A 25,738-nucleotide genomic window follows, 5' to 3' on the forward strand; every position below is an offset into this window, starting at 1 on the left:
GGACGAGGAGGGGAGGGAGGGGAGTGGAGGGGGGAGAGGCAGGGGAGGGGGCCGGGAGGGGAAGAAGAGGGCAGGGGAGGGGGCCGGGGAGAGGAGCAGGGAAGGGAGGGGAGCGCAGGGGAGAACAGGGGAGGTGGGGAAGGAGTGGGGAGGTGGGGCCCGGGAGGAGAAGGGGTGGTCAGGGGCGGGGTGGGGCCTAAGCTCCCGGCAGCCCCGCCCCGAAGCCCCCCGCCCCGCCCCGTCCCTGCCCGGCCCCCTGGGGTGGGGGACGGGACGCGCACCCCGCAGCTCCGCGGGGCTAGGGGAGTGGGCCGCCCGCGCTGGAGGGTGAGCGGGAGGGACAGGTGTCCCAGGCGGACGGACTCCTGAGGCGGCGGCCAGGAGAAGCTGCCGAAAGGCCAGCGCCCGCGCCGTCAGAGCCCACCGCGCTCCCTGTCCGCTCAGCCCCGACCGGCCGGCGCAGCCCTGGAGGCCTCCTGGCGGAGGAGCCGCTGCCGGGGCCTCCCTTCAGGCTCCCTCTCTGCCTCCGCCTCCCCCACCAGGCCTCGGCCACGGCCACGGCCACGGCCACGGCCACGAGAGACCAGCGGGCCACGGGCGCGTCCCGGAGCCCCCGCACCGTGGAGGCTGCGCCTGCCTGGGCTGCCCCCACGCCCGGTCCGGGCATCTTCAGGGAAGGACGCCAGGCGGACCCGCAGACCCAGAGGTGCCGTGTGGGAGCGGAGGCGCCTCGCTGGCTGCCCCGTGAACCAGCTCCCCAAGTCCGTCCTGGAGAACTGTCTCTGCCCCTTTGCTCACGGAGGGCCTCGCCGGCACGCAGTGTCCCCGCCTGAATGAGGAGAGGGGAGGGGAGGGAAGGGGCCACGGATACCAGGTCTCCAGTTTGACCCCAGACCTGTTGTGAGTCCTGACAGTGGAAAGGGCCCTGCAGCGGGCTCCACCCTCTCTACCCACACCCCAGTCCGTCCCTCCCCCCCACCCCCCACCCCCGTGGAGTGCGGCTTAGCAGCCGGGGTGGGTGTGGAGGAGGCATCAGGTCCGCCACACAGCGCAGCCCCCTCTTCCCAAACCTGCTCTCCTGGCCTCTGGAACGGAGGCTCTGGGGAGTGGGCCGGGCTCCTGCCTCAGAGAGACCCCTCCCCCTGACCCCGGGGGCTCCTTCAGCCGGGAGGGTCAGAGAGGGCCTGGCTGGGCAGCCTGCACCCTTTGGGGGAGGAGCAGGGCGATGGGCAGGTGACTGGAGAGCCAGCCCTGGGATGGTGCTTTGATGACGCAGGGATGACTAACAAACCACATCAGCTCCCATCAGTCTCCAGCGGGGGCCATGCAGTGGCCAGACCCAGGCCTGGGGGGGGGGGGGGGTAGAGGAGGAGGAGGTCCCTGTCTCCCCATCCCCCAGAGCGAGTATATGGTCTAGCCCAGGGCCTGGAGGGGAGCGGATGAGCTTGCTGGTCTGCAGGGGCCGGAGTGGGAATGGCTGGAGGATGCTGGCCGCCCTGACCAGCCCTGAGCCGGGCATGCAGCTCCGCTCCCCTGCCCCACCCCCTTCCCCTCACTTAACACCATTAACTCCTCCTCCTGCTCTCTGGGGCTGAAAGCAATGCCCGCCAACCACCAAGGACAGTCAGTGCGGGAGTCCTTCCGCCTGGAGGAGGGTGAAGCCCGTGGGGTGAGAGGCGCTGCCTCTGCAGTGAGGGGAATGCAGGCAGAGCCCCTCCCCGCAGCCCCGTCCCGCAGGCTGGCCTTCCCCGCGCGGTGGCAGCGGGGTGGGCTGAGTGGCCAGGGGCAGACAGCTGTGGGGTGGCTTTAGGAGGGGGCACGTCAGGATTCCAGACTGAGCAGGCAAGACCTTGGCGGGGATTCCAAGGGGACTGGGAACAGAAGAAAAGGGAGTGAGGACAGAGCAGGACAGATGGAGCCGAAAGTGCTGGGGGTCAGCTCCCTGGGCCCTCTCGGCTGCCAGGAGAGGGGGTTCAGCAGCCGCAGGACAGAGAGAGGGGCCGAGGGAGAACCTGCAGCAGGAGGATGGAGACCCCGCAGCAGGACCCGGGAGGCAGGCCGAGCCTCGCCTGGGCGGAGTTGGAAGCCGGCTTGCTCAGATACAGGCCGAGGTCAGAGGAAGGCGCCCCTGGCCAGAGCCCTGACTGGCTTGGTTTCCCCGCAGCAGGAAGGGGGGGAAGGCTGCTGCCCTGCACCCGGACAGCCAGGGGTCCAGCTGCCTGTCACTCGAGCCAATTCAGCAAAGGGGTGAATCCTATGAGGGTGTGTTCCAATCCTGCGGGCAGCGTGGGAGCAGCAGGTCGCCCACAGAAAGCTGCTCCCCGCCCCCCCCCTCCCCCAAGCCGCTGTGTATTGGGCAGAAGGACAGAGGTGGCGGGAATAGGAATTACAGGCAGGGGAAGTGGGCACGGGTAATCATCGCGGGGGCTGGGGGGTCGCAGAGGGCGGGCGCCCCGGGCCCAGACCCCAGGCCATAGCGGCTGGGGTTGTAACGAGCAGGTGCCTCCAGGACCGGATTGTCTCAGCCCGAGGGTGTCAATCTCTCCACAATGACAGGCGGCTCTGAAGGAGGATGGACCCGGTAGGATGTGAGCGCCAGGTCCCAGGGCCTGCGGCTTCCAGCCAGGTGAGAAGGGCTTTCTAACCAGAACAGAACCGTCAGCGAACAGGGCAGGACTGATAGTTCTTATTTTATTTCTTATAACTAATACTAGTCCCCAATATTCTATTTCTGCCCCTAACACTCCTGCACCCCATGGCCGACCCAGGCTACTCAGAGATGAGAGCACCCGGTGTGTGGAAGGTCCAAGCTGCGTCTCTTTGGCTGTGACTGGGGCTGGGTGGGGGGCTGGGTGGGGGGCTGGGTGGGGGGCTGGGCCTGCAGCTAAAATCCCCAGGTGGGTGGGGCCTCCACTTCATTGTGAGGAGAAGTGGTGCCCAGCCCCAGGGGCGCTGGAGGTAAAAGGATAAGGATGGGCCTGTGCCCCCCCCACCCCCACCCCTCGCTGGGCAGAGATTTGACCCCAGGATCCCTGCCTGGGCTCCAGCATCCTGGGCACAGTGCCCTCCCACCCGCCCCTGGTCTGGGGCCTCCCGGAGGATGTGCGAGGACAGGCTGGGCTAAGGAAGGAAGCGATAAAGACGCGTTCGCAGCTGCAGGGAGAAGGAGCTGGGGTGGAGGGGTGGCCCGGCCATCTCCACAGTTAAGGAGTCTGGGGAACCCCCTGGGCCGGCCGAAAATAGGGTCCCGTCTGGGCTGGGAGGAGGTAGGAGAACATTTCCAGGACGGGGCTGCGTTGGGAGGAGCCAGTGCTGAGGGAGTAGAAGGAGGGCTGCTTGTCGAGGACATCACGGGGCAGGAAGCGGATGCTGGGGGCTGGAGGGAGACGCGGGGAAGAGATTGAATGGGGGGAAGCAGCCCCCATTCTGGCCGGATGCTGTCTCCCCGTGTCCTCCGCACCTGGCCAGGCCGGAGGGGGCTCCTGGGTTGAGGTGCCCCAGAAACTCTGGGAGAGGAGGAGGGTGATGGGGGCTGCGGGGGCTATTTTTAAACTTGGAAAAAACGTGAGTGAGTTCATCTCCACCCCAGTTCGGCAGCGCAAAGGCCCCATTGTCCGGGCGCAGCGAGGGGAGGGGTGGACAATGGGGCTTGTGTGGGGAGGCACAGGGCGGGGAGGGGTCTTCTCACAGCTGGCCCACTGCGCCCGCCAGCCGGGCGGGGCGCGGACAGGGCCTCCAGCACACAGCGCCCCTGTTGGGGAGCTGGGGGTCTGGTGTCCCCGCCCATCCCAGGGAGCGGGCTGGGGCGGGACCCCGCAGCCTGGCTTTCCCAGGGCCTGTTCCCAGGCTCCCGGCATTCCGGCGCTCCCCGGGGAGCCGGGGAGCCGTGGCCTCCGCCGCAGCCCCCTCCCTGCCGCTGCCGGGGTGGGGGAGCGGGAGGGCAAGTGGGGGTACAGGCACTTCCTGGGGAGCAGGACCCGCACCCAGAGGAGGGCAGGGCGGGTCCCAGCGCTGCCACCGAGCCCCCACCCGCGGCGCCTCCGGGCGCTGCCCTTCCTGCCCCTCCGACCCGGCCGCTCCGCACGGAGGTGGACCGTCCTCCGCGCCCAGATCCGCCCAGCGGGGCCCGGGGGGGCGGGGCATCAGGCGCCGGGCGAACGTGACCATAAAAGCTCCTGTGGCGGCGCCGGCGGGGTGGGGTGGGGTGGGGTGGGAAGGGGGGCCCTGCTGGGGGCTCTGGTCCCTCCGGAAACCCCGAATGAATCCGGTCTGAGGCCTTTCCCAGTCGGGCGGCAGCATGATTCCGTTTGCTCGCTCCCCACTCGGGAAAGTGGGCGTCCAGGGCTGGGGGTGGGGTGGGGTGAGGTGGGGGGCCCCGGGGGTGCCTCCTGGGTGCCCAGTGGCCTGTGATGAAGGAAAGCAGGACCCTCCTGTCGGCTGGAATGGCGGGGCCTCCTGTCCTCCGTCCCGAGTCTCAGCTCTCTGTCCTCTGACGGCCTAACCCCTCCACCTGCTCACCCACCAGCACTGGAGACCCCAGCGCATTGGAGGGAGGGCTGGGAACGGGATACGGAGCTTCCATCTCTCCCCCTGGGGGAGGCTCACATCCGCTCCCCAAGTACCCCCCCCCCCCCATGTCTCCAGGGAGCAGTATAAAGTGACTGTGGCTTATCCCTGAGCAAGGGCCAGCTGGTCCATGGGAACCCTGGATGCGGGGTATTCTGGCCCCTCTCCTCGCCCCCACCCCCCTCCCAACCCCGGGCCACCTGGTCCCTCTCTGCCCCCCCACCCTACCCCCAACCCTAGGCCACCTGGCCCCTCTCCGGCCCCCCCAACCCCCCCAATCCCGGGCCACCTGGCCCTTCTCCGGCCCCACTGCCTCGTCTGCATTTGTTTTTCATTCCACACAAAGCTCCGAGCAGCCCAGGAGGAGGGACCTTGTTCCAGGACCCCCGCCCGCCCCCCAATCACCCGTGGGGTCTGTGATCCCCACTATGGTTGCCACAGCTGATCTTGGAGGAGGGGAGGGAAGTAGGAGAAAGAGGAGAGGAGGCAGCCGGACCTGCTCCTGCCTCCTGGACCTGCACCCCAGTGGCTGGGCTTTGAGGAGACGGAACGGGGAGAGGACGCCGGACTGGGAGTCAGAGGAAGGGCCCTGGCCGGCCTGCCCGGCTGGCTCTCACTTCCCCTCACTCCCACCCTGGACAGTGCGCTCGGCGTTGGCCTCAGACGGGCTGTGAGCGCCATGAAGGAATCCCTGCCACTACCTTGGGCGAGTGGCCGTTCTGACGGGAGGGGACCCGGCGGGTCAGGATGAGGGAGCAGCCACTCATGCTGGACATGCGGGCCTGACAACTCAGAGGTTTCACCGAAGGGCCGTTTTCATCACTGATGTTTGTCTTGATCTTTGCAACAGAACAACGAGGAAGCCGAAGCACAAAGACTTGTATGACCTAAAGTTACACAGCCTGTGAGTGATGGAACAGCATGGCTTTATTGTGCTGAAATAGACACAACATAAAACTTACCTTTTAACCATTTTAAGCGTACGATTCAGTGGCATGAAGTACATTCCCAATGTCATGCACTCGTGGCCACGGTTTAGGTCCAGAACCTTTTTATCACCCCAAGGAACTACAGTTTGAACCATGATTTATCTAACTCCAAAGCCTCCAGACCTGCAATAGTTTACGGCTGAATTAAGTAAACAGGTGACGGAAATGAAGTAGAGGACTGAATACCCCTGGATTCTGTGTGTAAACAGGAAGTGCAGCAGGAGTCAGAAAAGACAGCCATATCGCGGCCTCCTTTGCTGGGCTGGACAGCCATGGCCCGGAAGTGCGGTAGCTGCCATGAGGGGGTTTAGGAGGAGGAGCGGGAAAGACCACTGCAGGCAGGCGTGGCCACTGGGGCGGGGCGAGCAAAGAGGGAGGCTGGAGAAATGACAACCGCAAACTTGTGTGAGAGTTTCAAAGGTGGGACTGAACGGGGGGTGCGGTTGGGGGACATGGCTTGAAATTATATTGACAGGAAACTCACTACTTGCATTTCTTTTTATTTTTTTCTAATGTGTTTTTATTGATTTCAGAGAGAGGGAGAGAGAAACATCAGTGATGAGAAAGATCATTGATCACTGTCTCCTGCACACCCATCCGGGGATGGAGCCCTGATTGGGGATGACGCTCAATCACTGCGCAGCCACTACTTTCATTTCTATACGTTTACTTGGAGCCTTGAGGGTGCTTTAGCCACCACCACCACCTGTTGGCACCACCCTTGTGCAAACAGCTGGTTCTCAAGAAAGCATTACCGGGCGCACTAGACAGTCTGCAGGGTGGAGGGTGCCTTCATGTGGGAGCTGGTGCAGATGAGGTGGATTTAGGTGATGGAGGAGGAACTTGGAGCTTAAGATGGAGTAGGCAATGGGGAGCCACTGCAGGTTCTTAAGCAATGGCCAAAGGATGTGAAGAAAGTGGAATTTAGGTTTGCATAGCTTTCTCTAGTTCCTCTTGACTCAAGAGCACCCCCTGGTGCTCCTGGTTTGAATTTTTGTTCTCATTTTGTGGAGTAGGTGAGAGAGCGGGAGCAGCCAGACGCTTGGGCCTCATTTCAGTTGGTTCAATGGGATGATAGTGCTGCAGTGAAAACAGAAGTGACGTGCCAAGTACAGTGGGGCCTTGACTTATGAGTGTCCCGACTAACGAGTTTTTTGAGATACCAGCTGTCTCTCGGCCGATTTTTTGCATTGAGTTGATAGAGTAATTTGAGTTAACGAGCTCCTTAACGAGCTCGGTCTCGGGAACCAATTAAACTCCTAAGTCAAGGCCCCACTGTACTAGGGTGCAAATTACACGAAACAGCTACTTAACACAGCCTGGTGGGTGGAGGTCAAAGAGGGCTTCTCGGAAGAGTTGACACCTCGTTTCTTTTAAGAGATGGCGGTGGATGACCAGGCAGATGGAATGGGGTGTGCAGTTTAGTGTGACCCAGCATGTTGCGTGCAGGAGACCACGCAGCCGTTTGCCAGTGTGCTGGGAGGGAGGAATGAGCTCAGTGAGGGATCACAGAGGGTTTGTAAACCACAGGAAATCATCTAGGCCAGTGGCCGGCAAGCTCATTCGCCAACAGAGCCAAATATCAACAGCACAACGATTGAAATTTCTTTTGAGAGCCAAATTTTTTAAACTTAAGCTATATAGGCAGGTACATTGTTATTAACTTAATTAGGGTGCTCCTAAGGCTTAGGAAGAGCCACACTCAAGGGGCCAAAGAGCCGCATGTGGCTCGCGAACCACAGTTTGCCGACCACAGATCTAGAGCAACAGGACATGCACAGGTGGTTCTGAACAGGGGAGCGTCCACAATGCAGGCTCCAGAGGGAGAACCAAAGGCCCCACTTTCCAAGGTCCCACTTCCCTTCGCAGGTGTGTCCTGTCCCTCGGTGACTGAGGTTGGAGGCGCCAGGCCTCTGGGAGACCGCCTCCACACGCAGGTGCAGCCTACCTTTACCCTCAGAACGAATTCCTGTCCGGAAGAGCCCCCACTAGGATGAAAGGTAAGTGTGGGGGCCTCTTCCCTCTGTCACCCACGTGACTGAAACCCTCATGGCAGCTCCTGCTTCTTCCCACATCCAACGGGAGGTGGGACACACACCTTATCGAGTCCCCTGGAAACAGTCTGTGAGTCAACCCCACACAGCGGAGCACTGTGCCGCCGCTAAAGGAATAAGAATGACCTGTGTGTGCTAATATGGCGTGCTTGCTGGAATGTACACTACTTTCACATTAAAAATCTAAATATAGAACACCATATAATGTTCTTTTTGTGTTTTTTATTAATTAAATCTTTATTGTTCAGATTATTACATTTGTTCCTCATTTTTCCCCCCATAACTCCCCTCCACCCAGTTCCCATCCCACCCTCCTCCCTCACTCCCCACCCGCTGTCCTCATCCATAGGTGCACAATTTTTGTCCAGTCTCTTCCCGCATCCCCCTCACCCCTTTCCCCTCCAAGAATAGCCAGTCCATTCCCTTTCTATGCCCCTGATTCTATTATAATCACCAGTTCATTCTGTTCATCAGATTATTCACTTAATTTTCAGATTCACTTGTTGATAGATGTGTATTTGTTCATAATTTTTATCTTTACCTTTTTCTTCTTCTTCCTCTTCTTAAAGAATACCTTTCAGCATTTCATATAATACTGGTTTGGTGGTGATGAACCCCTTTAGCTTTTTCTTATCTGTGAAGCTCTTTATCTGACCTCCAAGTCTGAATGATAGCTTTGCTGGATAAAGTAATCTTGGTTGTAGGTTCTTGGCATTCATCTCTTTGAATATTTCTTGCCACTCCCTCCTGGCCTGCAAAGTTTCTGATGAGAAATCAGCTGACAGTCGTATGGGTGCTCCCTTGTAGGTAACTTAGTTTCTTTCTCTTGCTGCTTTTAAGATTCTCTGTCTTTTGCTCTTGGCATTTTAATTTTGATGTGTCTTGGTGTGGTCCTCATTGGATTCCTTTTGTTTGGGGTTCTCTGCACTTCCTGGACTTGTAAGTCCATTTCTTTCACCAGGTGGGGGAAGTTTTCTGTCATTATTTCTTCAAATAGGTTTTCAATATCTTGCTCTCTCTCTTCTTCTGGCACCCCTGTAATTCGGATGTTGGTACGCTTGAAGCTGTCCCAGAGGCTCCTTACACTATCTTCGTATTTTCGGATTCTTTTTTCATTTTGCTTTTCCGGTTGGGTGTTTTTTGCTTTTTCGTATTTCAAATCGTTGACTTGATTCTTGCAATCCTCTAGACTGCTGTTGGGAGTCTGTATAATATTCTTTATTTCAGTCAGTGTATGCTTAATTTCTAGTTGGTCCTTTATCACAACCTTGAGGGTCTCATTAGATTTCTTGTAGATCTCATTAAGTTTATCAGCAGTTTCTAGAAAATTCTTGAAAAACCTTAAAAGTGTGGTTTTGAACTCTATATCCAGTAGTTTGCTTTCCTCCATTTCTGTCATTTGTGTCCTTTTTCTTTGTCTCCGCATTTTTTATGCTTCCCTGTGTTGATAAAGTGGTTTTCTGTGCTAGGTGTCCTCTAGGGTCCAATGGTTCAGCCTCCCCAATTACCTGAGGAGGACACTCTTGGTGCACCCCCTTGTGGTCTTTGTGCACAGTCTTGTTGTAGTTAAGCCTTGATTGTTGTAGGTATCACTCACTGGGAGGAATTGACCTCCAGACCAATTGGCTGTGAGAATCAGCTGTGTCTGCAGTGGAAGAACTTCTGTGCTGGAGACACCTCTCTGGGGCAAGACTTGCTTCAATGGGGCTTTGGTGCTCACTGAGTCTGCCCCCTGAGTGTGTCCTTTATGGTTCCACGGAGCTGCAAACTGGATGGTCCCACTCTGACCTCTGGGTTTCCTGGCTTGTGGATCTCTAGGGAGGTGCTAATCTAGCCTTTGCCTGAGGCTATCAAGAAAAAACCTCCCTGCAGGGCTTGGGTGGAGCGGGTCCCACAGGATCAACAGGGCGGGGCTAGCAGTTATGGCTGCTCTCAGTCCTGCCTTCAGAGGCTCTGCTTCTCAATGTCCCAGTAATCACTGCAAGCCCCTCAGAGAGAAAGCTGCCCTCGAGTTCCGACCGATGCCAGACAGTCCCACTTCTCCCGTATGAGTCTGGGTCCCTAGAGACTCACCCAGAACTGGAGCTCAGAGCCTGAGACTCCCTCCCGATTGAAAACCACAACCACGCCCTCAGCCGCCAGCCCGCTCCGAATGCACCTCCGCACCTTAGTATTTTACTTCTGCACTTCTGCACCTCCTCTGAATCTCGGTATGCTTTTCTCTTTCCTTCTAGTTGTAGAATTTCCACTCAGCCAGCCTTCCTGTGGTTCTGGATGATGTCCGTTCCATCTTTTAGTTGTTTGTGAAGTGGTTGTTTGCGGCAGCAAACTCCGGTGTTTACCTATGCTGCCATCTTGGTTTTCTCTCTTTTTGTGTTTTTAAAATAAATCTTTATTGTTGAATGTATTACGTATGTCCCTTTTCTCCCATTGATTCCTTATAGCTGCCTCGCCCCCCGCCCTAGGCCTTCACCACCCTAGTGCCTGTGTCTATGGGTTATGCATGGACACATATAAGTTCTTTGGTTGGTCACTTCCCACCCACCAACCTAGGCCTTCCCTCCGAGATTCTGCACTCTGTTCTATGCTTCTATGTCTCTGGATCTAATTTGTTCAACAGTTTATTTTGTTCCTTAGATTCCACATGTGCGTGAGATCATGTGACACTTGTCTTTCTCTGACTGGCTTATTTCACTCAGCATGATACTCTCCAGGCCCCTCCATGCTATCTCAAAGGGTAAGAGATCCTTCTTTTTCTACTGCTGCACAGTATTCCATGGGATAAATGTACCACAGCTTTTTATCCACTCGTCTGCTGATGGGCCCTTGGGCTGTTTCCAGACCTTGGCTATTGTAAATTGTGCTCCTATGAACATAGGGGTGCATACATTCTTTCTGATTGGTGTTTCGGGTCTCTAGGATATATTCCTAGAAGTGGGATCACTGGGTCAAATGGCAGTTCCATATTTAATTTTTGAGGAAACTCCATACTGTTTTCCATAGTGGCTGCACCAGTCTGCATTCCCACCAGCAGTGCAAGAGGGTTCCCTTTTCTCCATATCCTTGCCAGCACTTGTCAGTTGTTGATTGGTTGATGGTAGCTATTCTGACCAGTGTGAGGTGATACCTCATTGTTGTTTTAATTTGCATCTCTCTGATGATCAGGGGCTTGGAGCATTTTTCACATCTCTTGGCCTTCTTGTATGTCCACTTTGGAGAAGTGTCTATTTAGGTCCTTTGCCCATTTAATTGGATTGTTTTGTGTTCCTTCTGTTAAGTTGTATGAGTTCCTTATACATTTTGGGTATTAACTCTTTATCAAATGTATCATTGCCAAATATGTTCTCCCATACAGTGGGCTCCATTTTATTTCTTTTTTTATTTTTATTGATTTCAGAGAGGAAGGCAGAGGGAGAGAGAGAAACCTCAATGATGAGAGAGAATTATTGATTGGCTGTCTCCTGCACACCCCCAACTGGTGATCGAGCCCACAACCCAGGCATGTGCCCTTGGGACCCTTCAGTCCATAGTCCGACGCTCTATCCACTGAGCTAAACCAGCCAGGGCTCCATTTTCATTTTGTTGATAGATTCTTTTGCTGTGAAGAAGCTTTTTATTTTGATGTAGTCCCATTTGTTTTTCTCTCTATTTCTTCTCATTGCAGCAGTCCCTTTAGCATTTCTTGCCGTGCTGGTGCAGTGTAACTAGCTCCTTTAGCCTTTTTTTTTTTCTTTTGGTCTGGGAAGCTCTTTATTTTACCATCTGTTTTAAAGGATAGTCTTGCTGGATATAGTAGTCTTGGTTTCAGATCTTGGCTTTTCATTTCTTTGAATAATTCATGCCATTCCCTTCTGGCCTGTAGAGTTTTTGATGATAAATCAGCTGAGAGCCTTATGGGAGCTCCTTTGTAGATATCAAATTGCTTTTCTCCTGCTGCCTTTAAGATCCTCGTTGTCTTAAATGTTTGACATTTTAATTATGATGTGTCTGGGCATGGACCTGTTTGGGTTCTTCTTGCTTGGGGTTCTCTGTGTTTCCTGAACTTGTGTGACTTTTTCCTTCACCAGGTTTGGGAAGTTTTCTGCCATTATTTCTTCAAACACATTCTCTATCCCTTGTCACTTTCTTCTCCTTTTGGCACTCCTATTATACAAATATTGTTACGTTTCATGTTGTCTCACAGCTCCCTTAAGCTGTCCTGTTTTCAAATTGTTTTTCTTTTTGGTTCTCTGACAGTGATTTTTTCCTACTTTGTCTCTATGCAGTCTCCACTTTTTGTCTTTGGTTATCAGGGTTCTCTCCAGCTACTCTTCAGTTGATTATTCAGGGTGGTTTTTTTGTATTTTAGTTGTAATTCCAGTTTGGTCCTGGAAGCATGTTAGTGTAGCTTCCACTTACTCCACTGCCATTTTGAAATTCAATCACTTGGTTGTTAAGTTCTGTTCTTCTTTTTAAAATTCTCACCCAAGGATATTTTCCCACTGACTTTTAGGGAGAGTGGAAGAGAGAGGGAAAGACAGAGAGAAACATTGATGTGAGAGAAACACATTGATTGGTAGCCTCCTGCATGAGCCCAAACCAGGGCCTGGCCCAGGGAGGAGCCTGCAACCAAGGTACATGCCCTTGACTGGAATGTTACCGGGGACCCTTTCAGAATGTTACCTTTTGTATAAGAATGGATGGACATTTTAAAAAATATATATTTTTATTGATTTCAGAGAGGAAGGGAGAGGGAGAGAGATATAGAAATATCAATGATGAGAGAGAATCATTGATCAGCTGCCCCCTGCACAGCCCCCACTGGGGATCAAGCCTGCAACCCCAGCATGTGCCCTTGACTGGAATCGAATCCAGAACCCTTTAGTCTGCAGGCTGACACTCTATCCACTGAGCCAAAGCAGCTAGGGCTGGATGGACATTTTATATATAACATATCTCTATACTTTCAAGTAGGAACAATAAAAGGACTAAAACCAAATCAAAATAGGTACCTAAAGAGGGGTGGAACAAGCCACCCTTAATATTTACTGGGCCAGATCAGAGTACAAATGAAGGCTCACCTATCATATGTCAAAATACTTGAATTATCTGAAAGCTGTTAAATATGCTCTATCCTCTTACCTTAACAAATACATTTTCTAATGACAAAATTTAAAAAATATGTAAAGTGCCTAACTAGCGTGGTTCAGTGGTTGAGTGTCGACCTATGAATCAGATCATGGTTCAATTCCCAGTCAGGGCACATGCCCGGGTTGCAACATCCCCAGTGTGGGGCGTGCAGGAGGCAGCCGATCCATGACTCTCTCTCATCATTGATGTTTCTCTCTCTCTCCCTCTCCCTTCCTCTCTGAAATCAATAACCATAGCTATGGTTCTTGTGTGACTTAAAGTCAATAAAATATCCAAGATAAATTAACTTAAAGATGGGCCAGCAATGTCTGCATAAGTAATAAGTCATATGTAATTTATAAATTTATAACTTACATATGTATTTCATTAAACTAATTTTTCTTGCTTTAATTTTGGTAGAGTCCCTAATTGTATTATTATAATAAAATTTTTCTCATGAAGTATGTTCTATTGCCAGGAATGCTAAATTAAATGACCTTGCTTTTTAAAAAAAATTTATTGATTTGGGGGGTAGGGGGAGAGAGAAACATTGCTTTATTGTTCCACTTATTTCTGTATTCATTGGTTGATTCCTGGATGTACCCTAATGGGGGATCAAACCCGCAACCTTGGTATATTGGGACAACCAGCTGAGCCACTCAAACAGTACTAATTGACATTTCTTGAATTATTGCTTTTTAGATATTTAAAAGAGTAATTTTAATTTGGAGAAACTTTGACCCACATTGAAATTATTACTGATATTTTTAAAGCCAATACTTAGATTCAGAACTGAATCATAAATTTTGTCATGTTCAAACATTATAAAGGAGTCACATATAATAAACATTTTTCCCCAGAAAATGTTTCTTCATCATATAAATCTTAATTGTTTATACTGTCATTTACACCATTTCTTAATGCAATATCTATATCTATTAGGTGTTTCATAAGTTTTATTTTTTTCAAAAAAATTTTAAATATATTTTTATTGATTTGAGAAAGGGAGAGGGAGATAAAATCATCAATGAGAATCATCGATTGGCTGCCTCCTGTACGCCCACACGGGGGATCGAGCCTGCATCCTGGGCATTTGCCCTAACCAGGAATCGAACCATGACCTCCTGGTTCATAGGTTGATGCTCAACCACTGAGCAACACTGTCTGGGCTAAAATTCTTTAATGCTGAAATATTATAAAGAAAACTCCAAAGGCTATGGGGTAGGAGAAAAGTGCACAACCCATTGGCCTCTCCTTCTTCCTCTATGCATTCAAATCCCTATCTCCCCTTGTCTGTTTTCCCATTTCTTCCCTCTCCTTTTCTGGCAAAAGGAGCCTTTTCGTTCTTTGACCCTAAGAGCATACTGCACAGGGGACACTGCCCCCGTTCTCCCCCCTGGCCCACTCTGGTTTCTCCTGTCCTCTGTTCTTTTGCTGGTGCTCTGTATTGGTGGGTGTGGGTAACAGGACAGCCATGGGCTTTGGGGGACCTTTAACTGTCTTCTTCTTCTTCTTTTTTTCTGTTTATAGAAACACTAAACACTCAATTCCAGAGAACCAAAAATTGCACCTTCCCACCGAACACTACTAAGGGGCATGTCTTCTGCTCCATACCTTTTCTGTTTTTCTTTTTCTTGTTAATGCTTTTAAAAACAAGAGTTTTTATTTTTATTTATTTATTTATTTATTATTATTTTTTTAATATATTTTATTGATTTTTTACAGAGAGGAAGGGAGAGAGATAGAGAGTTAGAAACATCGATGAGAGAGAAACACCGATCAGCCGCCTCCTGCACACCTCCCCCTGGGGATGTGCCCGCAACCAAGGTACATGCCCTTGACCGGAATCGAACCTGGGACCCTTGAGTCCGCAGGCTGACGCTCTATCCACTCAGCCAAACCGGTCAGGGCTTTATTTTTTAAATATATTTTATTGATTTTTTACAGAGAGGAAGGGAGAGGGATAGAGAGTTAGAAACATAGATGAGAGAGAAATATCAATTAGCTGCCTTCTGCACACTCCCCACTGGGGATGTGCCTGCAACCAAGGTACATGCCCTTGACTGGAATCAAACCTGGGACCTTTCAGTCCGCAGGCCGATGCTCTATCCACTGAGCCAAACCGGTTAGGGCAAAAACAAGAGTTTTTAATATAAATAAAGCTTTTAAAGTGTGAATAAAAAGAAAACTCCAAAAAGCAAAAACACAAAAAACTCCAAAGAGTAGCATGTCCCTACATTTCTTCAAATCTCTCTTCAATTAAGACTATACCTTAATATTGGCCTGAAGATTCTGTCTATAGATATTAGTTTGGGAATTATTTACATATGAATCTTTTCTTTTATGGCCATGCAGACATTTCCATTTCCTTGTTTTAGCTTCTATACATATATATTTAACTCTATTTTGAAACAGCTTTAAATATTTAGAAAAGTTGGAAGAAGAATCCTTGTATACCGCTTTTCTTAATCTAGAGTCATGGATTATTAACTGCCATTTTGCTTTTTTCTTCAGGTTTTTTTTTAAAAAATATTGACAGTATTACAGATGTCTCCCATTTCCCCCGTCTCCCTTTACCCACCTCTCCCAGCTTCTACCCATCCCCCAGGTCTTCACCACCCTATTGCCCATGTCCAGGGGCTTTGCATATAAGTAAGTTCTTTGATTTATCTTTCCTTGTCCCCCACCCCCACAATGAGGTATGCCAGTCTGTTCCATGCCCCCATACTTTGGGTATTATTATTATTTTTTGAACACTTATCCATTTTATTTTAAAATATTCCCCAAGAAGTCATTTCATTAGATGACTACTAATGAAGGTTACTTATGTATATATACAGTTGTGTATTTCTAAGGTAAATGCAAGTAAGCCATTTTGTTGTTGATTTTTTTTTTAATCTCTTAAGGCCCTGGATGGTGTGGCTCAGTTGGTTGGGCATTGTCCTGTGCATTGAAAGGTTGCAGGTTCGATTCCAGTCAGCGCACATCCCTGGGTTTCAGGATCGATCCCCGGTTGGGGATGTGCAGGAGGCAGCCAAGCCATGCTTCTCTTTCACATTGATATCTCTCTCTCTCTCTCTCTCTCTCTCTCTCTCTAAAAATCAATTTTAAAATCTTTTTAAAAATCTCTTAAGGACTTTTATATTTTGTGAATTTGAAGAGTTAATGTGATCTTAGTTATTTTTTCCGTTATTTTGGTTTTGAAAAAAAAATCTACACAAGTGAAAAAACAATAATAATCCTATATAATAAAGAGCTAAGATGCAAATGGTCACCACACCCTCATGCCAGCACATCATCACTCCATAACGGCTGACACTCAACACTGGGGAGAGAGGGATGGGGGCCAACCAGGCACAAATGAGCTTGCGAGTGAGGAATGGGGACAAGCCAGGCACAAAGGAACTTGCAGGAGAGGAATGGGGACCAGCCAGGCTGCAGCCCAGGAGAGGGACAAGCCGCCTGCCCTACGGTCCCAAACACCAGCAGCTGGGGCTGCAGCCTGGGAGAGGGACAAGCCACCCACCCCGCGGTCCCCCTGCAGCTGTGGCTGACTCAGATGAAGTCGGCCCAGGTCCTGGGTGTCTGTGGCTGGCCAGAGGGAGGGAAGCCTGGGTCCCAGGTGCAGGGCGAGGCAGAGGCGTTAGGGGCGATCAGGCCAGCAGGGGAACAGTTAGGGGCAATCAGGGCAGGCAGGCAGGCAGGTGAGTGGTTAAGAGACAGCGGTCCCAGATTTCGAGAAGCAGTTGGACATCCCCCGAGGGGTCCTGGATTGGAGAGGGTGCAGGCCGGGCTGAGGGACGCCCCCCTTCCCCCCCTCCATGCACAAATTTCATGCACTGGCCTCTAGTAATACATACAATCAAAGAGCCAAGACAGACACCCAGCTCCAAAGTGAATTCCCCTCCAGGACTCTTGGCCTTGTTTCTTTGAAGAAGTCCGTTTCTTTGGTGAAGCTTTCCTCCTCTTAGTGGTTAGTTGGATGAGTGATCTTGGTGGGTGAATACCTACTGTGTGCTTAGCCTCCTGGGATGGCTGACGGTGGTCATAGTGGCTCACTGATGGAAGCATAGGCCAGGTGGCAAGGACAACCTCACCGAGTGTGCTGATAACCCTAAGAGGGGTGCCATCACTACCTGCTGCAATACCTTCTAGCCAAGGTGGGCTTCAATGGGAGGGAGGGGGCTTGGTATGCGCTCCCAGGAGGTGGAGCTGAGTGAAGAGCAGCTGATCCACACCAGGCAGGGCTGCTTAGGGAACCAGCTCTGATAGCAGCCAGAAGCCCATCGGGCCACATGGGCATTCTGGCATGTGGGCTGCCAGTGAGGGGCCACACTTACAGCAGCCTTGCTCGTCCGAGCCATTCTCGCCGTCTATCTGGCCGTCACATCTCCAGAACTCAGGAATACAACGGCTGAGGCGACCCCCACAGCTGAAGTCCTCCACCTTACAGGTGACAGACTTACATGTCTCCTGGGATTCATTAGACTGGTCTGGCACTCGGCACTCCCATCACAAACCCACTTGTAGGCAATGCATTTCCCATCTTGGCACTGGAACTCGTTTCTCTCACAATTGCCTCCCACTGCAGGCATCTCCGCAGCGAGGAGCAGGACGGGCAGCCAGCACAGCCTCGTGCTCTCCGCGGTGCCCGGCCCCGGCTGCCGGCCCGTTCGTAGTGTCTGCGTGGCAACCTCGGGCTTCGCACAGCCCGGCGGCGACTGCACCTTGGGTATTATTTTGTTGGTCAATTTGTTTTGTTCATTAGATTCCACAAATAAGTGAGATATATGATATTTGTCTTTCTCAGGCTGGCTTATTTCACTTAGCACAATGGTCTCCAAGTCCCTCCATGCTGTCCCAAAGGGTAACAGATCCTTCTTTTTACAGCTGCATAGTGCTCCATGTGTAAATGTCCCACAGCTTTTTGTTGTTGTTGTTAATCCTCACCTGAGGATATTTTCCCATTGATTTTTAGGGAGAGTGGAAGAGAGAGAGAAAGACAGAGACAAATATTGATGTGAGAGAAACACATCGATTGGTTGCCTCCTGCACAAGCCCTGACCAGGGCCCAGGCTGGGGAGGAGCCTGCAACCAAGGTACCTGCCCTTGACTGGAAACGAACCCAGGACCTTTTGGTCTGCAGGCCAATGCTCTATCCACTGAGCCAAACCGGCCAGGGCTCCCACAGCTTTTTTATTCACTCATCTGCTGATGGGCACTTAGGCTGCTTTCAAATCTTGGCTATTGTAAACAAAACTGCAATGAACATAGGGATGCATATATTATTCTGAATAAGTATTTTGGGTTTCTTAGGATAAATCCACAAAAGTGAAATTTCTGGATCACAAAGCAATTCCATTTTTAAAAAAATATATTTTATTGATTTTTTACAGAGAGGAAGGGAGAGGAATAGAGAGTTAGAAACATCGATGAGAGAGAAACATCGATGAGCTGCCTCCTGCACACCCCCTACTGGGGATGTGCCCGCAACCAAGGTACATGCCCTTGACCAGAATCGAACCTGGGACCCCTCAGTCTGCAGGCTGACGCTCTCTCCACTGAGCCAAGCCGGTCAGGGCAAGACAGTTCCATTTTTAATTTTTGAGGAAACTCCATACCGCTCTTCATAGTGGCTACTCCAATCTGTATTCCCACCAACAGTGCACGAAGGTTCCCTTTTCTCCACATCCTTGCCAACACTGGTTGTTTGTTGATTTATTGATGATAGTCATTCTGACAGGTGTGAGTTGATACCTCATTGTCGTTTTAATTTGCATCTCTCTGACAATTAGTGATGTTGAGTATCTTTTCATATGTCTATTGACCAGCTGCATGTCCTTTTTGGAGAAGTGTTTATTCAGGTCCTTTGCCAATTTTTTTTAATTGGATTGTTTGGGTATTTTGGTGTTGAGTTTTGTAAGTTCTTTATAAATTTTGGATATTAACCCCATGTCAGATATATTGGTTAATATATTGTCCCATTCGTTTTGTTGATGGTTTCCTTTGCTATGTGAAAACTGTTCAGTATGGTGTAGTCTGATTTGTTTATATTCTCTGTTGTTTCCCTTGCCCAAGGAGAAATAGCAGAAAAAAATATTGCTATAAGAAATGTCTGAGATATTACTATGTATCTTTTCTTCTAGGATTTTTATGGTTTTGAGTCCAATATTTAAGTCAACAGAAACATTTCAGACCAGAAGGGATTGGCATTAAATATTCAAAGTGATGAAAATCAAGGACCTACAACCAAGACTACTTTACCCAGCAAGGTTATCTTTTAAAATTGAAGGAGAAATAAACAGCCTCCCAGACAAGAAAAAGCTAAAGGAGTTTATTACCACCAAATCAGCATTATAAGAACTGTTAAAGGGCCTTCTTTAAGAAGGAGGAGAAGGGGAAGGAAGAGGAGGAGGAGGAGGTGAGGAGGAGGGAGAAGATGAGAAGAAAACAAAAACAGGAATGTAATTAAAAGAATAAAATGGCAATAAATGTGTATCTATCAATAATTACTTTAAATGTAAATGGCTTAAATGCTCTAAATAAAAGACAGATAGCTGAACAAATAAGAAAATATGACCCATATACTGGGTCTCCCCAAAAAATGTACACACACTTCAATAGCTAATAACTCAACTGATGTTTCTTTCTTTTCGATTTAACCCATTAGAATGGGTTAAATAATTATTCAAAAGGTGAATACACTTTTTTGGGACACCCTGTATATGCTGTCTACAAGATACGCCCCTCATAATGAAAAGATACACACAGACTAAAAGTAAAGGGATGGAAAAAGATATTTCATGTAAATGGAAATTAAAAAAAAAGCTGAGGTAGCAATACTTATATCAGACAAAATAGACTTTTAAAAAGGACAAAGGCTGAGGCCAGTTTGGCTCAGTGGATGGAGCGTCGGCCTGTGGACTGAGGGGTCCCGGGTTCGATTCCGGCCAAGGGCATGTACCTGGGTTGCGGGCACATCCCCAGTGGGAGATGTGCAGGGGGCAGCTGATCGATGTTTCTCTCTCATCAATGTTTCTAACTCTCTATCTCTCTCCCTTCCTCTCTGTGGAAAATCAATAAAATATATTTAAAAAAAAATAAGGACAAAGAATGATACTACATAATGATAAAGGGAGTAATTCAACAAGATGCTATAACCCTTATAAACATTTATGTACTCAACAGAGGAACATCTAAATATAAAGCAGATCTTGCTGGATATGAAGGGAGAGATGGACAGTCACAGTAGGGGATTTTAACACCCTGTTGACATCGATGATAGATCTTCTAGACAGAAAATGCCTAGATTAAGTGGCCTTAAATGGCACACTAGGTCAGATGGATCTAATTGATATCTTTAGAGCATTTCACCCCAAACAGCAGAATATACCTTCTTTTCAGTGCACATGGAACATTTTCTAGGAAAAACCACATATTAGGACACAAAACAAATCTCAATAATTTAAGAATATTAAAATAATATCAAGCATCTTCTCTGAAACTGGAAATCAGCCTCAAGAAAAAACTGAAAAACACACAAAGACATGGAGGCCAAATAACATATTACTAAACAATGAATGAGTTAACAATGAGATCAAAGAAGATATCAAAAGATACCTTGAAACAAATGAAAATGAGGTACAACAACTCAAAATCTATAGGATGCAGTGAAAGCAGTCCTAAGAGGGAAATCCATAGCATTACAGGCCTATCTCAAAAAACAAGAGAAGTCTCAAACAATCTAACTTTACATTTAAAGACACTTGAAAAAGAACAAACAAACCCCAAAGTGAGTATAAGAAAGAAAATAATAAAGATCAGAGCAGAAATAAATAAAATGGAGTCTAAAAAATCAATACAAAAGATCAATGAAACCAAGAGCTAGTTCTTTGAAAAGACAGAAAAGATTGACAAACCTTTAACCAGACTCATGAAGATAAAAAAGAGAGTGTAGCAATAAATCAGAAATGAAAGAGGTGAAGTATTACCAAAGTAATACAAAGGATGGAAAGAAAATATTACAAACAACCATACGCCAAAAAATTGGACAATGGACAAAATGTATAAACTCCTAGAATATACAAGCTTCCAAAACTGAATCAGGAAGAAGCGCAGGATCTGAACAGACAGATTACAACCAGTGAAACTGAAGCAGCAATAAAAACACTCCCAACAAAACTTCCCGGACCAGATGGCCTCACAGATAAATTCTACCAAACATTCAAAGAAAAACTAACACATCCTTCACAAACTATGCCAAAATATGCAAGAGGAAAGAAGACTCCCAGGCTCACTTTACAAGGCCAGCATGATCCTAATTCCAAAACCAGATAAAGACACTGCAAAGAACGAAAATTACAGGGCAATATCCCTGATGAACATAATGGATCCAGCAATATTTAAAAAGATCACACACCATGATCAGGTGGGATTTATTCTGGGGATTCAAGGTTGGTACAATATCCACAAATCAATAAACGTGAGACACCACATAAACAAAATGAAGGATAAAAACCATATGATCAGCCTGACTCAGTTGCTGAGCATCAACCTATGAACCAGGAGGTCACAGTTTGATTCCTGGTCAGGACACATGCCAGGGTTGTGGGCTCAATCCCCAGTGTGGGGAATGCAGGAGGAAGCTGATCAATGATTCTCTCATTGATGTTTCTTTCTCTCTCTCCCTCTCCCTCTCTGAAATCAATTCACACACACACACAAAAACACTGATCATATCAATAGACAAAGAAAAAGCACTTGACAAAATCCAGTACTCATTTATATATCAGTATATAAAAGCCTATGTAACCAAATGACTGGTTGACCGGTCGCTATGACATGCACTGACCACCAGGGGGAAGACTCTCAATGCAGGAGCTGCCACCTGGTGGTCAGTGTCCTCCCACAGCAGGAATGTTGCTCAGCTGACCGACCAGCCCCGGTGGCAGCCACTCCCTCCCTCAGTAGTCCTGCCGGTCCAATCTCTGGAGAACGTGCCAGGCACCGAAGGAACAGTGCTTCCGGCATGATCCCGACAGCACCACTGGCCTCCTGGAAGTCAGCCTCTGGCACCGTGGCTGCTTCCCCTCCCTAGATGCTCCCCAAGGAAGAAACCATATCAAAGCAGCTGCCAGGTGGCTCCTGGCAACCGGTGTGAACATCAGCAGGAAGGATCCAGATCCCGGGCAAGCAAGGGTGTCCCACTGCCGGCGTGGAGGGCCGATTGAGCCCCAGTCCCCCCATCGCCCTTGGGACAGGCACCAGATGCAGGGCTCACTGTTGGCAAGTGCTGCTGTGGTGGCGCAAGCCTCTCTCGATCAAGACTGACTGGGTGTGAGCCTGTGGCAGGAGCAGTGGGGCCGGGATGAGCGGGAGTGGCAGGCAGGAGTGGCAGGTGGCATTGGACTGCGGGTTTCGACCCAATCCCTGCAGGCCATGCTGAGGGCCTCCACCCATGCACGAATCCATGCACCGGGCCTCTAGTTTAAGATAAAAACTCTCAGCAAAGAGGGAATAGAGGGAATATACCTCAACATAATAAAGGCCACATATGACAAACCCACAGCCAACATCATACTCAATGGGCAAAAACTATAAGCATTTCCCTTAAGATTGTGAGCAAGACAGGGATGTCCATAGTACTGGAAGTACTAGCCACAGAAATTAGACAAGAAGAAGAAATAAAAGGCATCCAAATTGGAAAAGACGGAGAAACCAAGATGGCGGCATAGGTTAACGCCGGAGATTGCTGCCTCGAACAACCACTTCAAAAAACAACGAAAAGACGGAACGGACATCATCCAGAACCACAGGAAGGCTGGCTGAGTGGAAATTCTACAACTAGGAGGAAAGAGAATATCATACCCAGACTCAGAGGAGGCGCAGTGCTGAAGTGAAATACTCAGGTGCGGAGTGCTCGCGGAGCGGGCTGGCGGCGGAGGGCGTGGTTGTTGTTTTCAATCGGGAGGGAGTTTCAGACTCTGAGCTTCAGATCCGGGCGAGTCTCTAGGGATCCAGACTCAAACGGGAGAAGCGGGACTGTCTGGCTTCGGTCGGAACTCGAAGGGAGCTTTCTCTCCGAGGTTTGCAGCGGTTGCTGGGACTCTGTGAGGCAGAGCACCTAGGGACGGAACTGAGAGCAGCCATAACTGTTCGCTCCAGCCGCCATGTAGATCCCCGGGGACCCGCCCCGCCCAAGCCCTGCGCAGAGCCATTTGCCGGATAGCCTCAGGCAAACGCTAGATTAGCACCGCCCTAGAGATCCAGCACAGCTCTCCCACTGCAGACACAGCGGACTCTCATAGCCAGTTAGCCTGGAGATCAAATCACCCCCGGTATTGCCGACAACAATCAAGGCTTAACTACAACAAGACTGTGCACAAAGACCACTAGGGGGTGCACCAAGAAAGCATAAAAAATGCGGAGACAAAGAAACAGGACAAAAATGTCAATGGAGGATATTGAGTTCAGAACCACACTTTTAAGGTCTCTTAAGAACTGTCTAGAAGCCGTCGATAAATGTAGTGAGATCCTCAAGAAAAATAATGAGACCCTCGATGTTATGATAAAGAACCAACTAGAAATTAAGCATACACGGACTGAAATAATGAATACTATACAGACTCCCAACAGCAGACCAGAGGAGCGCAAGAATCAAGGCAAAGATTTGAAATACGAAGAAGCAAAAAACACCCAACCAGGAAAGCAAAATGAAAAAAGAATCCGAAAATACGAAGATAGTGTAAGGAGCCTCTGGGACAACTTCAAGCGTACCAACATCAGAATTATAGGGGTGCCAGAAGAAGAGAGAGAGCAAGATATTGAAAACCTATTTGAAGAAATAATGACAGAAAACTTCCCCAACCTGGTGAAAGAAATAGACTTACAGGTCCAAGAAGCGCAGAGAACCCCAAACAAAAGGAATCCAAAGAGGACCACACCAAGACACATCATCATTAAAATGCCAAGAGCAAAAGACAAAGAGAGAATCTTAAAAGCAGCAAGAGAAAGAAACTCAGTTACCTACAAGGGAATATCCATACGTCTGTCAGCTGATTTCTCAACAGAAACTATGCAGGCCAGAAGGGAGTGGTAAGAAATATTCAAAGTGATGAATGCCAAGAACCTACAACCAAGATTACTTTATCCAGCAAAGCTATCATTCAGACTTGAAGGTCAGATAAAGAGCTTCACAGATAAGGAAAAGCTAAAGGAGTTCATCACCACCAAACCAGGATTATATGAAATGCTGAAAGGTATCCTTTAAGAAGAGGAAGAAGAAGAAAAGGTAAAGATACAAATTATGAACAACAAACATGCATCTATCAACAAGTGAATCTAAGAATCAAGTGAGTAAATAATCTGGTGATCATAATAGAATCAGGGACATAGAAAGGGAATGGACTGACTATTCTTGGGGGGGAAAGGGGTGTGGGAGATGCGGGAAGAGACTGGACAAAAATCGTGCACCTATGGATGAGGACAGTGGGTGGGGCGGGAACTGGGAGGAGGGGAGTTATGGGGAGAAAAAAGAGGAACAAATGTAATAATCTGAACAATAAAGATTTAATTTAAAAAAAACAAATTGGAAAAGAGGAAGTAAAACTGTCCTTATTTGCAGACGACATGATATTATACATACAAAACCCTAGAGACTCCATCAAAAAACTACTAGACTTAATACATGAATTTGGCAAGGTAGCAGGATACAAAATTAACCCCAAGAAAACTAAGGCATTTCTATACACCAATAGTGAACTTTCAGAAAGAGAGACTAAAAAAACAATCCCATTTACCATCGCACCAAAAAAATTAAGCTACCTAGGAATAAACTTAACTAAAGAGGTAAAAGACCTCTACTCAGAAAACTACAGGACGTTGAAAAAAGAGATAGTGGAAGACATAAACAGATGGAAGAACATACTGTGTTCATGGATTGGTAGAATCAACATCATTAAAATGTCCATACTACCCAAAGCAATCTATAAATTCAATGCACTTCCCATTAAAATACCAATGGCATACTTCACAGATCTAGAACGAACTCTCCAAAAATTCATCTGGAATAAAAAAAGACCCCGAATAGCTGCAGCAATCCTGAAAAAGAACAAAGTAGGTGGGATCTCAAGACCAGATATCAAGCTGTATTACAAAGCCACTGTTCTCAAAACTGCCTGGTACTGGCACAAGAACAGACATATAGATCAATGGAATAGAATAGAGAGCCCAGAAATCGGCCCGAACCAATATGCTCAATTAATATTTGACAAAGGAGGCAAGAACATACAATGGAGTCAAGATAGTCTCTTCAATAAATGGTGTTGGGAAAATTGGACAGATACATGAAAGAAAATGAAACTAGACGACCAACTTATACCATACACAAAAATAAACTCAAAATGGATAAAGGACTTAAATGTACGACGGGAAACCATAAAAATTCTAGAAGAATCCAAAGGCAACAAAATCTCAGACATATGCCAAAGCAATTTCTTCATTGGTACAGCTCCTAGGGCACTTGACACTAAAGAGAAAATGAACAAATGGGACTACATCAAAATAAAAAGCTTCTGCACAGCAAAAGAAACCATCAACAAAGCAACAAGAAAGTCCACTGCGTGGGAAAACATATTTGCCAATGTCATATCTGATAAGGGCCTAATCTCCAAAATTTATAGGGAACTCATACAACTTAACAAAAGGAAGATGAACAATCCAATAAAAAAATGGGCAAAGGATCTAAATAGACACCTTTCAAAAGAGGACATTCAGAAAGCCAAGAGACATATGAAAACATGCTCAGTCACTAATCATCCGAGAGATGCAAATCAAAACAACAATGAGGTACCATCTCACATCTGTCAGACTGGCTATCATCAACAAATCAACAAACGACAAGTGCTGGAGAGGATGTGGAGAAAAAGGAACCCTCCTTCACTGCTGGTGGGAATGCAGACTGGTGCACCCACTATGGAAGACAGTATGGAGTTTCCTGAATGAACTAAAAGTGGAACTCCC

General features: G+C 48.7%; 1 long non-coding RNA gene across 1 annotated transcript in view; it reads right to left on the reverse strand.

Moving 5' to 3' along the window:
- LOC308524290 overlaps positions 1–25,738 on the reverse strand; it is a 721,936-nt gene that overhangs the window by 40,289 nt on the left and 655,909 nt on the right. The gene's annotated exons all lie outside the window — the stretch shown is intronic.

Source organism: Myotis nattereri (genome assembly GCF_964212035.1).
Source record: "Myotis nattereri genome assembly, chromosome: 9".
In the NCBI taxonomy this organism is placed as follows: Eukaryota; Metazoa; Chordata; class Mammalia; order Chiroptera; family Vespertilionidae; genus Myotis; species Myotis nattereri.